The sequence below is a fragment of the Choloepus didactylus genome, chromosome 3 (assembly GCF_015220235.1).
Source record: "Choloepus didactylus isolate mChoDid1 chromosome 3, mChoDid1.pri, whole genome shotgun sequence".
Lineage (NCBI taxonomy): Eukaryota > Metazoa > Chordata > Mammalia > Pilosa > Megalonychidae > Choloepus > Choloepus didactylus.
In genome coordinates, this window is record NC_051309.1 from 196,605,751 (window position 1) to 196,622,955 (window position 17,205).

At 35.8% G+C, this 17,205-nt stretch overlaps 1 long non-coding RNA gene across 1 annotated transcript in view; it reads left to right on the forward strand.

The window, feature by feature from the left end:
• The window catches only part of LOC119528930, a 661,036-nt gene that overhangs the window by 410,155 nt on the left and 233,676 nt on the right, over positions 1-17,205 (forward strand). The window lies entirely within an intron of this gene.

The window sequence follows — 17,205 nt, forward strand, 5'->3', positions numbered from 1 at the left end:
AACAGAAAATCTCAATGCATATGATAAAACCAGATGATATGGAGAATCCAACTCCAAACACATAAATCAAGTTATCAGAAGAAACAAAGTTCCTCACAGAATTAATCAAAGAACTACAATCAAGGAACGAAAACATGGCAAAGGATTTAAAGGACATCAAGAAGACCATGGCCCAGGATATAAGCAACATAAAGAAGACCCTAGAAGAGCGTAAAGAAGACATTGCAAGAGTAAATAAAAAAATAGAAGATCTTATGGAAATAAAAGAAACTGTTGGCCAAATTAAAAAGACTCTGGATATTCACAATACAAGACTAGAGGAAGCTGAACAACGTCTCAGTGTCCTAGAAGTCCACAGAACAGAAAATGAAAGAACAAAAGAAAGAATGGAGAAAAAAAATCGAAAAAATCGAAATGGATCTCAGGGAAACGATAGATAAAATAAAACGTCCAAACTTAAGACTCATTGGTGTCCCAGAAGGGAAAGAGAAGGGTAAAGGTCTAGAAAGAGTATTCAAAGAAATTGGTGGGGAAAATTTCCCCAACCTTCTACACAATATAAATACACAAAGCATAAATGCCCAGTGAACTCCATATAGAATAAATCCAAATAAACCCACTCCGAGACATATTCTGATCAGACTCTCAAATACTGAAGAGAAGGAGCAAGTTCTGAAAGCAGCAAGAGAAAAGCAATTCACCACATACAAAGGAAACAACATAAGACTAAGTTGTGACTACTCAGTGGCCACTATGGAGGCGAGAAGGCAGTGGCATGACATATTTAAAATTCTGAGAGAGAAAAATTTCCACCCATGAATACTTTATCCAGCAAAACTCTCCTTCAAATTCGAGGGAGAGCTTAAATTTTTCACAGACAAACAAATCCTGAGAGACTTTGCCAATAAAAGACCTGCCCTACTTCAGATTCTAAAGGGAGCCCTACCAACAGAGAAACAGCAGAAAGGAGAAAGAGATATAGAGAATTTTAACAGACATACACAGTACCTTACATCCCAAAGCACCAGGACACTCATTTTTCTCTAATGATCATGGATCTTTCCCCAGAAGGGACCATAAGCTGGGACATAAAACAAGCCTCAAGAAATTAAAAAAAAAAAAAAAAAAAAAAAAAAAAAAAAAAAAATTGAATATACTCAAAGCACATTCTCCAACCACAGTGAAATATAAATAGAAGTCAATAATTTTTTAACTATAACTCCACTATTTACTTCCTACATGATATAAATTACACAAACTCTAATGACAAATCAGTGGTTTTGAACTCAATGTAAAATATGTAATTTTTGACAACTATTTAAAGGTAGGGGAATGGAGGAGTATAGGAGCATAGTTTATGTGTCCTATTGAAGTGAAGGTGGTATCAAAGCAAAACAAGATTGATATGGATTTAAGAGGTTAATTTTAATCTCCACAGCAAACACAAAGAAATTAGCAGAGAATATAACCATAGAGATGAAATGTAGAGTTTGGGTTAAGAGAAATGGGGGAAGGGGCAATGGGGACTTAAGAAATGAGGGTGGAGTTGCTGTTTGAGGTGAAGGGAAATTTCTAGTAATGGATGGTGGGAAAGAGCATTACAACATTCTAAAGGTGATTAATCCCACTAATGGAAGGCTAGGGAGGGAGTGGAATGGGAAGATTTAGGCTCTATATATGTTTCCACAACTGAAAAAAAAAAAAAAAAAAAAGAAAACAGTCTAAATAGATGATGATTGAATGCCAAGGATGAACTTGGATGGGATTGGAGGATGGAGGACAGGTGGCTAAAAGGGACACAGTTGAGACATAAGGAAAAGGAAATATAGAATGTAAGCATTGTATCATTGTTGAATCTCTTGTACTTCTTAGCTGCGCTTAATGGGATTGCATAAAAGAATGTTCTTGTTCATGGGAAGTGTATACATGAATTATAGCGTATGTTCAAGGATGTGTGCAGCTAACTCTCATATGTTCAGAAGACAGAGCAATAGATGATGGATGACAGGGAGGGAGGGAGGGAAAGAAATAGTGATGTGACAGCATGTTAAGGTTGGTGGATTGAGCTATCGGGGGAGGGGGGTCAAGGTATGATGGAATTCTTTGTATGGGGTTAGTATCGTTTTTCCAACTGTTCCTATAACTTTGAATTTATTTCAAAATTAAAAAAAAAAAATCTAAGTCATAAAATACCTGCTAGGAGTCAAGACCAAAAGGCTTTACATTTTATGAAATAGTTGTCTATATTGAACAAATAGATGGACGATCAACTTTATTATGTGCCAAAGATAAAGTCTTAGTGGAAGTTTGAAAACTGCAAGAGTTACAGATGAATAATGCCTTTCAAACCATCATTTATCTTTAACCACAAGTATGATAATACATCCAGGTGTTCTTGTAGGTTTCTCAAGAGAGTTACGTACAAAGATTGTAAGAAAAATGTGAGTTTAAAACAGAGATTTAATACTCAATATACTTATCAATACACGAAAATTATTAAACTACTCAAGATAGAAAAGTTGCTTTATTGTAAACATCATGGCTTAACACACATTTATTTAACTCTTAATTCTATTGGTCAGGAATTTGGGCAGGGCTCAGCTAGGTAGTTCTTCTGGTTTCAATTAATTCATACATTTCAATCGGCTGCCAGGTGGGCTGGCAGCTGGATAGCCTAGATTGCCTCTGCTAAGAGAAGCTGCACTCCACATGGTCTCTCATTCTCCCACAGGCTAGCCAGGCTTGTTGATGTGGCAGCTGGGCAGGATTACAAGAAAATCAGTAGAAGCATGAAAGACACACACAATGTCACATCCACCATTTTCTGTGGCAAGTCCCAAGTACAGCTCAGACTCAGTGGGAAGGGGGTTGTTTTTAAATCCAACAGCATAAGACATGGAAACAAGGGAAAGTAAGGAGTGTGGCAATTTTGCATCTACTGCAGTTCAATAATAAGTAATCACGTGGAAAGGGAGTGAAATAGCAAATACTGCATTGTGCTATTTGCTTTGCCTCTACTAGCACACCCAGATAGCACAGACCCATACATAGAGACTCCTGTTATAAATTTCTCAGACACAAGCAGAGCTTTTATCCATACCACCTCTCCACTGTAGTCTGGTTTCCCTATAATTTTACCCAATCTACAGTTTTTCATTTTTTTGTTTTACTCCATCTACAGTTTTTCATTGCTTTTTTTTTTTTTTTTTTTTTTTGACTCTCTCCCCTACTCTGCTCTTTCACTCCCATATCTATTCTATTTCCCTGAATGAGTTTTATACTTCCCCAGTCCCTCTTATTCTGCTGTCTGTTCCAGAATCTGGCAGAAACCAAGACAGTGGAAAAAAAACAAAACAAACAAAAAAAAGAAACAGTCATTTGGCAACATGAAGAAGCAATTAAATGTCAGCTTCTAGAGGGCTAAAGGACATTGAAACACCAAGAGCTGGAAATTTTACTGAAATTACAGACAAAACAGAGGGAGAAGTACTTGGAGGATTATTAGCGAGCCAAATTTTGGCTCCATTGCCTGTTATAAGAAGGCTTCCGTGTTCTTGCTTGAGCCAATATGAGTAGAAGGGAGAATGGATCAACGAGTGTCTGTGTGAGAGTTCCGTGGATATAATGAAAGTTGTCTCCAAGAATAAAGACTTTCAGAAAGCAACCCCCAAAGTAGAAGAGAACTCTTAGGATATTGGTGATAATGTAGAAGAGGGTTCTAAGATCCACTGAATATCCATAGTGCAGTTCGTCTCAGAGAGGTTACTGAGAAATGTATTGTAATTGGAAGCACAAAAGTAGCCATTCACTTCTTTCTGTACAGTACTCAATATTGTACTCACGCTTATAATAGGCCATTAGTGAAACCTCTAATTTCTATTTTTTATTGTTACTCTTTTAATACAGACCTTACCCCTTACCCAAGTTAGGATTGTTACTCCGCTGAGAGTTTTTTCAGACATCATTAACCACAGGAAGAGAACATAACACAGCAGAAACTTGGGATTGAATAACAACCTTGAAATTCAAACTGACATCATGTATTATTGTTTGCATTATATACTAAACAGTTATTAGGAACAATTAGCAATTAAAGACTCTTAGGTGCAGTTATATGGTTTTCTACAATATATCCTGAATAGCAGGATAAGTGCTTTGGCTGCAAGCCAATCATCAAAAAGCCCACGGAAAACTCTAATCTAAAATGCACGCTCTTTATGGCTATTGAATGAAGCATGTTAATCAAGCAAAGCCACACATGAGATGAGGAGACTTCAGGTATATCTTTCACTATGAAGCAAATTCTAATTTTATCCAAAACCTGTGTAACTCCAAAGAAATAATCAGATACGCACACATATTTTGTCCACCAAACTCTTTTGAAAATGAAAAACATAATAAGCACAGAAACAGAGACCCAGAAATATTTTTAAAGAATATATCCTTATTCCAGAAGAAAATTAGCGTAATTGCCTCTGTCTTCTAGTACTTTAGTACCTGACAGTGATGCTTGGTATTCATCATCATATTCTTTCTAAATATTCTTCTAAAGCATCAAAGGGAGATTAAGTCCGATTCAGTCCAATGTAATGTTAAGTGTAGTTTATACATATTTAGTTCCTTGAAAATTGAACAATATAAGGTAACTTTTAGTTTTCTGACAATATTCATCTAACCAGAGGGCCATATTCCCAATAATATTGAATCAATTGGACTTTGTGTTTTAGTAAGTCTTGTGTTTAGTTTATTAATATCAGAACAATGCTTCAGTTCATCCACTATTTATAGTTCTATAGTTTTTTTCTGTTTTCAGATCAGAAACTGATTATCTGACCCAGTTCTGTGTTCAGAAAGAAATTGAAGAACATGGAGTAAATTAAAAGCAAGGGGTGCCCTCTTCTGTGGAGTGCTTAGGATGGCAAAAAGGAGGACCATACTAAGGAGAGTAAAAACAAATTCTCAAGTGCTTGCTGACTTTGCTTACTTATATCTGTAAATACCTGATTCATATTGATTAGCATAATTTACATTCTTTAAATTCCATAGGTTCCAATAAAAGTATTGATGTGCAAGACAGAACTGAGAAGGTTAGGCAACTCTATTATGTATTTGGACATAACTTGAACCCCTCAAACTTTACATAGTTTCAGATTATCTTAGAGAGAAAGAGCCATGGCAACAATAGTTGGCAGCAGTGAAAAGACATTTTCTTTTCTCTAACTAAGAATAGACAATATGGACAGTATCTATTTAGAAACTTTAAAATAATAAGCCATGTAAGCAAAGCAGATACTTTAAAACTTGATGTAGGAACATATATATGCAAAATTATAAATAAGGTTTGTATAAACAAGCCTTATTTTTCCATCATAAAAATAGAAAAGCAGATGCTCAATAGCAAAATAAAGAGAGGAACATAGTTAACCAGAATCCAGGTATTGTGTACAAGTTGTAATTTTGCACTTAAAATGGAAAGTGGCACTAAATGACGGTTTCAATTCTTCCAAAATACAAATTTGATAAAATAATCTGTGCTTTTGGTATGTCAATAGGAGGGTTTCATTTTGTTTTTGTTTTTGTTTTTGTTTTTCACTCTGGTGTAGACTAGCTCTCTGTTGCATGGAACCTGCGTATCTTGAGTCTGGGGCTCTCCCTTGTGCTCACGCTAAGTCATTTCCCCCAGGAACTGAGGATTTCCTAAGAAATCTGTTCTTCTCACTCTGACTGAAGAGCAAATATTCTCCCTTAGTGTGCGAGGCTTAAGGGTCATTTGCACACAGTCTGAGTACAAAGGCTTCAATGAGGAAACATCTCAAGTGTCTTTGTGTCTTTAGCTGTTGCTAGTGATATGCACTTCCAGGAGATGGAGCTATGGCTCAGCCTGCATTTTCACATCTTTTCTGGCCAACACTGGGGAGAAAAAAGGAAAAAAAAAAAAAGATTTTAATTTTCAAAATCTCCTTTAACAAGTTTAAAAAATAACAGTTGCTGAGTGACCTTGGGGAGTAGAAACTAGCTCCAAAACACAGATATGTAAGTGAAATACTGAAAAATTCCTCTGAATTAAAGCCCTTTAATACACTCTGTTGATGTAGGAGAAAAGGAAGGGGGAAGGGGGGTGAAGCCTGAGGTTTTCTTGGATGTAACTTCGTGTTTATGATGTTTCTTCAGGAGGGATGAGAAAGACTATTTGTTAGAAGAAGAAAAAGAGAAAAGCACTCAGGTTTTTTTTTGTTTGTTTGTTTTTGTTTTTGTTTTTGTTTTTTTGGTGGTGACAGTGTTTGTTTTTAAAGGAGGGCAGCTCATTCCAAAATGTGATGAAAGAATATTTGTATAATTGTTAGAATTATTAAAATGGTACTATTTCAGAGTTTTCATTTGCCTGCCTTGAGATATTTTTACCTCACATATTTTTTAACCTTTATTAGAAGTCAGGTGGAGATTACTGCACCTCTCATGAGTTTGAAGTGTATGCTTTCTTCTCATTATACACTTCTTACACAGGAAACCTCATATTTACAACCAGTTTCTCAACATACAGTAATAGAGTTACTTTGTCAACCATGCAGGGCAATGATCCAATCATGGAAACCTCTATATGGAGGAAAACTAGTCTGGGCAGATGGATTAGGGGAGAAAAAGAGGTGTAACTCCTGGTAGCCAGCTGTTTCAGCAAAAATATTGTAGCAGGAGTTTCAGAAAAAAATAATAGCTGTGACAATAATAATTGCATTTCGATAGAGTTTGCAACCATACAGTGTTCCCACATACTTTACCTGCTTTGAGCACCACGTGACCATCGGAGTGTGAGAGACTTGCGTTAGATGAGCTCACAGAGGAGAATGGTCTGCCAGAGGTCAGTCTGCTAATTAAGTGGAAGAGTCAGACCTCCAAACCGCATCTTCCAGTTCCCATCCGTATGCACAGGCGATAATTCAATGAGGTTCCTTCATGGTTTTGTTTGGGAGCGCGGGGTTGTGCAGGGATGTAAAACGGACTCATTACGGACAGATACTTGGGGAACATCCTCCTGTCTGGCAGGACCAACCAGCGATTTTATCATACACTTCACAGAAATTGTGGGAGGTCCTATTTGAGTTTGGGACCATCTGTATTGCTCATTCTTTATAGGACTAAATGCATTATCAAGCCACTGTTTCCACTGTTTGATGTTGTCCCAATATCGTCACATTCTTTTGTTATCATTTAACTTCAATTTGCAAAAGTTGACATTTGGGGTTTGTGTCTTGTTTTTTTGTTCTAAGCTTCAAATTCTCTTCATGATTCTTGATTTCTTATTTCATTTAAAACCAGACAAGTGGTGATGGCTGATGACTACTCATTAAAATCAAATTTCCATAAAGAGAAATAGTTAAATTTTCTCCTAATACCAAGAGATATTTTTCTTTAAATTATAGGTGTGGCTATGCATTTTATAACATATGGACTTAGTTTTTTCCTAAGTTCAAGCAGCAAGAAGTATTCTGGCTAGGTACAAAATATTCATTAATGCCAATTGTTTTACACTATCCTAAAGGTATAATATGAAGAGAACCTGGACTTTGAACTCAGACCTGAGTTTGAATTCAGGCTCTTTCTTTCACCAGCCATGTAACTTGGATAAGCTATTTATCATTTCTGAGCCTTGGTTTCTTCAACTATAAAATGTGGAAGCACTTGACCTCACAGGACTGTTGTGTGAAGATTGACCAACATCATGTATCTTTAACACTTTAATTTATTTAAGGGCAATTTCAGTCACAAAACACACTTTCTTCACTTCTCTTGCTGCATTTTCCATTCAATGATTTTGTAAATGTCCACTGCTCTGGTGTTTATTAGGGTGTTGGAGAGCTTTTAATTTTGATATGAATTTAATCAAGGAAACAGGTGATTTGTTTTGCCAAGAAGTAAGAATTTACTGACTTTCTGAATTATGTAGGCTTTGTTTTTGCCTTATGAATTTGAGCAGAGAACGCATAAATACAACTTGCAGAAGATTAAGGGGAAGTGAAACAAATTGAAAATAAAATAATCCCTGTAAGGGATTCCCAAATAATTTCTTCTGTCTCTGGCAAGAGAGACTGGGGGCTTTGTAGAAAAAGCTCCTTGGGACAAGCAGCACAATCTGAACCTGCCTGCATGTCTTTGCCGCTGCAGAAAATTGGCTCTGAAACGACCATTCTGTGTTAGTTTTACCTGCGTCTTTTCAGTTGTCACCAGCCTACTCAGGGGACCAAAGAAGAAAGCTTTTTCAGGACTAGTAAGTCTACAGGGGTCTGAGAATGGGGATCTGCCAACACATAATTAAACTAATAAGGAAAGCACATCAACAAAGAATCTTTTTCTTTTAATAAACATTAAAAAAAGCTGTTTCACAGGTGTGACTTTTCCAAGTTTTACCACAGTTAGCACTTTGTAAAATTCTCAAAATATAATATATGGGAGAAAAGAAAATACATTTCACGTTTTGCCTGTTTTTCTTCTGGGTGGTCGCATATGCTTTATCTGTATTTATAGATACAGCTTATTCTGTTTATTTTCACCTATAAGTTATATGTTTAATTATTGAAGGTATCAGTGTACTACACATAAGGTCTCATCATTAATTATAAATTGTCTAAATTTCTTGGTGATTTTAATGCAATATAGGCCAAATGCTAGGAATGTACTTTGTGGAATGGCACTGTTAGACATATACAGGAATGTTTTTTTTTTAAAAAACAACTATCTCTTCCTAGTTCAGTTCAATCTCTGGCTGATTATTTTCGCTCCCTATTTTAATAGTAGTGCTTTAAAAATAATTTAATAGAAAAAAATTATGAACTCTACTTCAAATCTTACGTCCTGATAAAAGAATCTATGAACTAACATTAAGTTGGTGAGAAGAATATAAATGAGGCATAATTTACAAGAGGGAAGAGCAGCAATTTACATTTCTTCTCTCTCATAGCATAGCTTTAATTCTTATTTCTTATTAATGAGGGTTTACAAGCTACCCATAAGAGAATGCTTACGGATCAGTCAAGAGATTGTGTACTGGTGTGAGTCTCCAGGCCTTACAAGCTCAGTGCCTTGAGTATCTTGTGTTTGAAGATGATCATGATAATGAAATATAGAAAATACTCCCTTTATGTGGGAGCTTACAAGCAAGATAGGTAAATTTACCATTAATCATGCTTATTATTTAAGCACATGCAGAGTCATTGCTCAATTATCACTGCTAATGAAGAGAAGCAGAAGTGTAGGTAATCCAAAATGGCAGCTAGAATAATTTATATGAGAGTCAAAATGACTTTTTGTACTTACACTTGAATATAATTGTGTCTGATATTCTGGGACTCCTAGCTGTGCGCCCAGCAGGCAGGAGAGTTCCCGCGGACGCACTTGCTCGTTGTTCCCTTACAGAAGCAAAGGAAGCCGGTGTGCTTGTGCCTGTGCCAACTGCTTAGAGCTAGGGTGCAGCTACCGACCCAGTGACTGGGCACTTGGGGGCACTTGCGTGGGGGGAGGGGGCAGGAGGGTAAGAAGGTTTGACCCGCCTGATATTTGTATGTCTATAAGCCATGGGTAGATAAGTAAAAGATAATGACGTGTAACTGGAATCATTTAATGAAGGGTAAAAAATGCATGAGGAAACAGACAAGTAGCTCTGGATAGTTCTCTAATACAGCTACTTCATGAAAAATAGACGTGTTATTTTATTTACCTGAACTCAAGTGCAGAGGCATAACCTACTTCAGCAGTGCCTGCCATTTAATAGAATTAAATATGTATTTTACATTTATTCCAACCATTTTATTTCCTACTTTTAGCCCGGTTATTAGGGTAGATCTAGTTTTTATAGAGGAGAGAGAAGCATGGTTGGGAATTGCAGCAGGTGTTCTCAAGAGATGGCAAAAGCTTCAGGATCAGTGTGGTGTTTGAAATAGCTCTGCAGTAGAAAGGCTGCAGAGGTCTTGCAATCTTGCTGTAATCAGAGGGTAGTGCAAGTGCTGAGAGCATTTTATTATAGAGAGACTGAGATGTGGGAAGGAAGTGAAATGTATCTATACATCTGTATATTATAGATAGTTCTTAATCTTAACATATTGACTTATATTTTGTTTATTTTTATAGTAAGAAGCTATTATTTTTCACAATCTGCTCTTTTTATTTTCTTAATATATTTGCTGAAATTACCCTATGGCAGAATGCTTTGTCTCAAAAACCATCATTGCCCAATTACAAATATATTGTTTAGGAGAATTTCAAACTCTTCTAGGTGTGTGTAGAAAATCATTTATTTGCAGATAGCATTACTAATTGAATAAGGGAAAACAATGGTAAAAATTATACGTTGCTTTAACAGCTGCTCAAAGAAAAGGTGCAAAACTGATAGGAATGAAAATAATTATAAGTACTTTTTCAGTAAGTATCTACATTCAAGCCACAAGTGTAGACACAAGCTTGGGTGGGGGGGGGGGGGGGGTGTGGTTTCCCAGTTCATAGCTTCCATGTATTTATATCGAATGCAGAAATAGCACCTACAAGATTTGCATAGTATTTCTCTTTATTTTGGCCATGCAATTAAGATGCTTGTAAGTCAGATCAGCTTGAGAATTGTCTGCTCAGAATAAGAAACTGATCATTTCATCTTTCCTTATTCTCAGTACAGGTAAGTTTTTTCACATTTAAGTAAGTATATTCATACTTAAAATCTTTATTGAGCTGAATCATAAGTGTTTTAAACTACTCAAAGGTAACCAAATGATATTCATCACAAAGAAATGCATAGAGAGCAGGCTGATCAGATGATAGTGAAACAGCCATTTTTACTGTGCCATAAATCCTTTTGCTTTCTTTTTAAAAATTTGGCATAAGAAATAGAACGGAGAAGACTAGCTCTTTGTATTAGTCATGAGCCTTTTAGCTACAAATATAAGAAAAGTAATCCTAACAGGTTCATGAAAATTTGGTAATTTATTGGATCTCATAAAAGTACACAGGTAATGTCTTCAGGTATTGTTGGATCTGGCTGTTGAAACAATATTGCCAGGGATATCTCTTCATTTCTTGGATCTGCTTTCTCTCTGTTGGCTTTACTTAGGACTCTTTTCCCATGGTGGCAATGAGCATCAGAAACTGCAGGCCTACATCCTGAATGCTACTAAAACTCAGCAAAGAGATTGCCCATTTCCAATGGTTCCACCAACTGTTCCTGGGCTGACACTGATTCTGCTCAAACTGTCTTGTATCATAAGCACTTCTGGAGTCAATTTCTTTAGCCAGGGGTCAATTTCTGGGCCATGCAGATGGGCCAGGTTTGGTCACATTTTAGATTTGGAGGGTGGGGGATGGATGCTCAATTCCCCAAGGAAAACTGAGAAACTTCAAAGAGAAGTTGGAGAAATTGTTGTTGGGCAGACAAAACGGCAGATGTCTGAGACAAACTTCTACACAGTAAGCACAATAAATATTTATTAAACTGAAGATTTGAGATCCTGTAAGTGTCTTCACAGGCAAAACACCAAGAAGACATTTCATCATAGAGCTAGCCACTTTGGCAAATTCAGTCACAGTTGGGTATTGTGACTGTGATAGGATAAGGATTATTTTCTAATAAGTGAGAAAAAATTTCAAAATAAATTTGGACTGTGAAGTTTTATTCCTGTGTGAAGAGCACTTCCTTCAGGTTTTTCTTGACTCAAATGGAACTTGATCAGTGAAGTCTTTCATAACTACCCTAAGTAGAATAAACAATGCTTTCACAAGCCCCTCCTGACGTCTCAGCACCTTATATCCCCTTTACCCTACTTTATTTTTCTACATCTTTTTATTACCATTTTGTATCTTGTAGATTTACTTGTTACACATCTTGTATATTTATTTATTAATTATCATTCTTTCCTCATAAACATATAAGTTCAATAAAAAACATTCACTGCTTGCTCCTTGTTCACCTAGGTGACTGGTATATATTACAGGAATAATAAATATTTTGTTGAATGGATAAATGAATGAATGAATGAATGAGTAAGATGCTTTAAATGGCTAAATTAGATTTTCAAAGTCCAAGGGAACCCAATTAATATAGAATAATTATTTCATTGATTAAGGGCTCTCAAATGGTAGAGGTAGCAAATGGAATGAAATTTATATGCATATATTTTAAATGTAGAAGAAAACAAAAAATGCACAATATTCCAATTTACTTTATCAAATTATATTTATTACTGTAAATCTAAGAGACCAATTTTTTGACTTACAGTGGCTATCCCACTAACTTGCTAAATCTTGACCATATTGTGTAATTTTCTGGGTCCCTATGACTTAGTCAATAATAAGCGCTCATTAAATTTTGCTGATGCCAATGGCAGTGATGATTGTGATAAGAACTATGGCTTGGAATATATACGGGCTTTAAAATTTGGCATGGAATGGAAAGGAGTCATATATTCACATGAAGTGTAACAGAGAAACCGTATAAAATATAAAATATAGTTCACTGGTAGAAAAATGCATTTTAAAAATAGGAGTTAATTATTGAAATTTTGGGTTGTTTTATATTTTTATATTAGAATATAATTTGTATGGCATATATTTTATAATCCAAGATATTTTTAATACAACCTTGCCATGACATTCGCATCATTAACATTTCTTTAACAATTTTGTTCCTTTGATAGTTGTGCTTAAAATATCATATAAGATATAATTGCAGTATGCCATGGATCCCTGTATTAAAGTATGAAAAAATTGCTATGTTATTGTTAGATTTTTCTAAGTGCTCATAGTGTGGGATGGCCCAGTTCTTTTGTGCTAAATCTTTTAGAAATTATTCAACTCCACTGAGGTAGAATCTATTTCTCTTTCTCCTCTAATCTAACCCCCAGGGCCGCTGTTATATGAACATCTTATCCTGCTAAATTAAGAAGCCTATCCTTGTTTTGTGTGTACCTTATTTAGGCCATCAGCAGACAAAATGGAAATTGTATTTTCTAACCCACAGTGTGGTCCACAGGGGAAATGAGGAGTTGATAAGTACATATCCAGTACACTTACTCTAAGTGATAATTAAAACTGGAGCAGGGAAAAAGAGAAGAAACCACAGAATGAAATTGTCAATCTAAAAATTGTCAATTTAAAAACCTCGCCTAATTTTTCTGCAAACAGCAGTTGCTGAGAATCTTATCAAAAGACCTACCTCTGCCCCACCACCCCTGAGTTCAATTTAGAAGAGGAAAAACAAGCAAAAAAAAAAGCTTGTTTGTACTGCACGAAGGCCTGTTGGTGCCATAGTAGTTAAGAAGGGGTGGGCATTACCACTATGTCAACATCTTCTGAAAGGAAACGTAGCAGAAAATGTCAGAGATGTGGGTGCTTTCTCCCTTATATTTGCTAATTTATCAACTAACTTATTTATTTTATTAAGATAAACATTTGTATTATTCCCCTTTCAGGAAGACCTTGAATCGGTCCTTATTTCAAATGCGTATTAATCAGCCACAATCTAACACTTGTCCTCCTTTGTCCTGAAGTTAGGCATTTATGTGTGGACATACAGAATCTTTGTATTTCCTTTTTGTATACTTTAGTACTGTACTTCAAGAAATATAATTTTGTAATTACTGAGCTGAGAAAATCAAGAGTGCATAGATTCACCAATGTAATGCTATGTGTTGCTATTTCCTAACTTGGGATTCGGTTTTCTCCTGACTGCTCTCAAGCAAATACTATAGAGTGTAAGTTTTAACACAGCCGTGTATGTACTATTTTAAACATCTAAAATAGTTATCATCAAGAAATAAGTTAGATACATAGAACTGTGTTCAGATGCTGGCTGCTGGCTTGCCACTAGCTAACTGCTGGCTTAAGCAGGTAACTTAACTTCTTTAAACTTTAATTTCTTCATCTGTAAAATGGGGATAAACATAGTGCTTAATCCTAGAAGTGTTTCTGAAATATAATTGCATAAACAGAGCTTGTCACAGTATTTGTCATAAACAAATGTTCATTAATGGTAGCTCTTTTAATGACAATATTAGGTATTCTATGAACTAGTAGAGCAATAATATACAGTTAACGAATAAAGCCATTCTCAAAACCAAAACTATAAAATGAATTAAATTAGAGTGTAATAAAATGGTTTCTTTTCTATGCTTTATATAATGATGTTCATTGAATTTCACTATCCCTGTTGGGTAAATAGGGTGAAACTTCTTTGGAAATTGTTTTCTGAGATTTTTCCCACTGTTGTACAGGATAAGAGCCTTAAAAGTGGACACATTAGGGTCAAGATGGATAAATTGTTCATTGGAAGATCACACATTTATTATGGGAGACAATACTTCAGCATGCTATGTGGGTAGAGAGAGAGAGAACGGGAAAGAGGGAGGGAAGGAAGGATCAAGGGAGTGAGAGAGAAACTGCCCAGAGATGAAGATGGTTAAGAAGATTAGAAAATAAAAAATGTTGGCATTTAAAATTGCCCGTACAATCCAGCCCAACAGCAGCATCCTAATGTATAGGAAGCTTCAAAATTGCCAACATAACTGCCTGGGGTGTCTGCCGCTGAGCCACATGCTGCTGCTTGAAAAATATATTCTACCATGCTGAAAAGAGGGGAGGCAAAGTAGCAATTAGGAATAGCAGGACAATTTTGTGCAACTACATGATTGGATATTTTCCCTATATACCCCCCTCAAAAACCAACAACAAAAAATCTTATTATAATGATCTCAAACAGATTATTATAGTATTGATCCCATATTCATAAAGCCATTTACCTTTTCAGTCTCTAATAAGCATCAGCATGTTTTACATCATACTTTCTTTTAGAGGCATCCTGTCAAACACAATATCCATTCTCTAGTGGCATTTATCCCTATTCAAAGGACAGGCTTCTGATCATATGAATGCACGTGAGATATTTGCAAATTGAGCAATATATTAAATGCACTGGCACAGTTTGCTGTGTAAATTAATCCTACTGTGAATCCTCCTGTAGAGTGAATATTTGTTCTCTAATTTATATTTTGATCCAATCCAGACTTTCACACATATATTGAGAATCTAAAAATTTCAAACATTTAAAAGAGAGAAAGGAGCTAAAGACAATGTGCCAAACATTGTGTGAGGTGCTTTCCTGAATTCTGTTATTTAGTTCTTCCCAAAACACTATTAGAAATTAGCAAACTGAAGTTGAAAGAGTTAAGTGACTTGCACAAGCTAATATATATGTGGACATAAATGCGTGTGTGTGTGTGTGTGTGTGTGTGTGTATATATATATATTTATAACTTACTGGTAATGCTAAAGCCCAGGTGTATCTGAATCTCAACATTCACTGTTCTGTAAGTCTGTTGTTTCCAACCTGAAAGTTTTAGATATTTAGAGGACTATCAGATTTAGAATACATATGGCATATTCTGAAAACTAAATAAATAGTTTGTCTCCAGGTAATGCCATTTATGGTATATAGGTGTTATGATAAATAAAATGCAAATCCACCTAAAACATTTCTGAAGTGTGGTATACCTAAGTCAATATTTTTGTTTCATTCCACAGACACACACATACATACACTAATAGTGACAATACTACAAATGAAAGTTTCATGAAATTTTTGACATTTAAAATTAGTTTCTCAAAATAGGGCGACCATAATATTACACCATATGCAAATAGAGGCAACACTTTTGAGATGTTAACTTCTCTAAAAATTAGGTGAACAAAAATGCTTTCAACTTTAAAAGATGGTCACATTCTTGCATGACTATCTCACCAAACTTTCCACAACTCCACTGTTGGAGTGAGGCTTGGGGCCAGGCCCAAAATAACAACTGCAACTACCATTTCACTAGCAGACTGCACAGCCACCACTAACAGAGGGGGTGCCTTGTTAGCCTTTGCAATCGTATTTACACACAGACAAATGAGAGGTAGTGGGCATGTCACTAACATGACAAATGAAGCACAGTATTTAACCTCTGTTAGCCTCTATTTTTACCTCTTCGTTGCCTTCCAATCTCTTTTGACCAGTATCTAAAGCATGAGACTGCAAAATTTCATATTATCTGGGAATTTCATTTCACGGCTGACATGGCAGTCTGAACATGGTGGAAGGACTGTGGGGCCACAATGGTACTTTAGTAAAGAAGAATTTTCAAAAGGTATATTATTGCAATGGGATAATGAATAGCATTGTAATGGCCTGATATAGTTAATAAGCTTGATAAAACTTCAAAGTTAGCACTAGGAATAATGCAAGGCACTGGGGAGAGGCAGGGAACAATAAGTTTAATTTTTCTTTTTTTTTTTCAGTAATTGTTTTGATTTTCTTTTTGACCTCTATTGTGCTGCTAATGAAGTTAGTGATTTGGGGTCTAGGCAAACATTTCTGCTTGACATACTATTTCAATGATTAAAACGAGACTTTTTTTGTGTCACTTTTTGCTGAATTATTTGGAACTAAACCTTTGTTATTGTGCCAGCTGTAAAATGTTTATCAGCACCTTGCTAGGGCCAGGTTGGTTTGCTTTTGGGGTATGCCTGCCACTAGTTTTAAAATCAGTGGTCAACTGATTATTGACTTCAAAACGCTTCTCCACCAGTAACTACTTAGGAGTTTTATCTGTTGTTGAAATAATTATGTGTGTTCACAGATATCTCTCCTTCCTTTAGAACCTTTGTCCCCTCAACTCTGACCATCTTATTGAATCAAAATTAGATAAGAATTGTAAGTTCAAAGTGGGCATTCTTCTGGTTCTTTTGTTTAGATAAACAGAAACTATCTGTAGACTCTGCTGGGCGTGGGGAGCTGTGGGGAGGAGGACATTCCTCCAGAACTACTCTCTAAGCTACAAAATCGGGAGAGAATTTACAATCACTTAAAGACATCTTACCATATACTTTTGGGGCATAAACATCACTCACTAACAGATGCCTGGCATCAAGGACTAAATTAGATATTCCATAGAGCCACAGTTCTTTATGTCCACATTTTCTTTAAGATACCGTTATCAAGACTTCTGGGCATAGACTTGATGGGCTTCATAGCTCACCAAGCCCAATTCTGGTATGAGTCTAGGTCTTCTTTTGCTGTTCTTCACTTTCAATTATCTCCCTTTTAAGTGAAATCTACTGCTACATTATCTAAATTTAAACCCAACATTTAATATATTTTTAGAACTGCTTTTATCTGAGAGTATAATTTCCATTTTT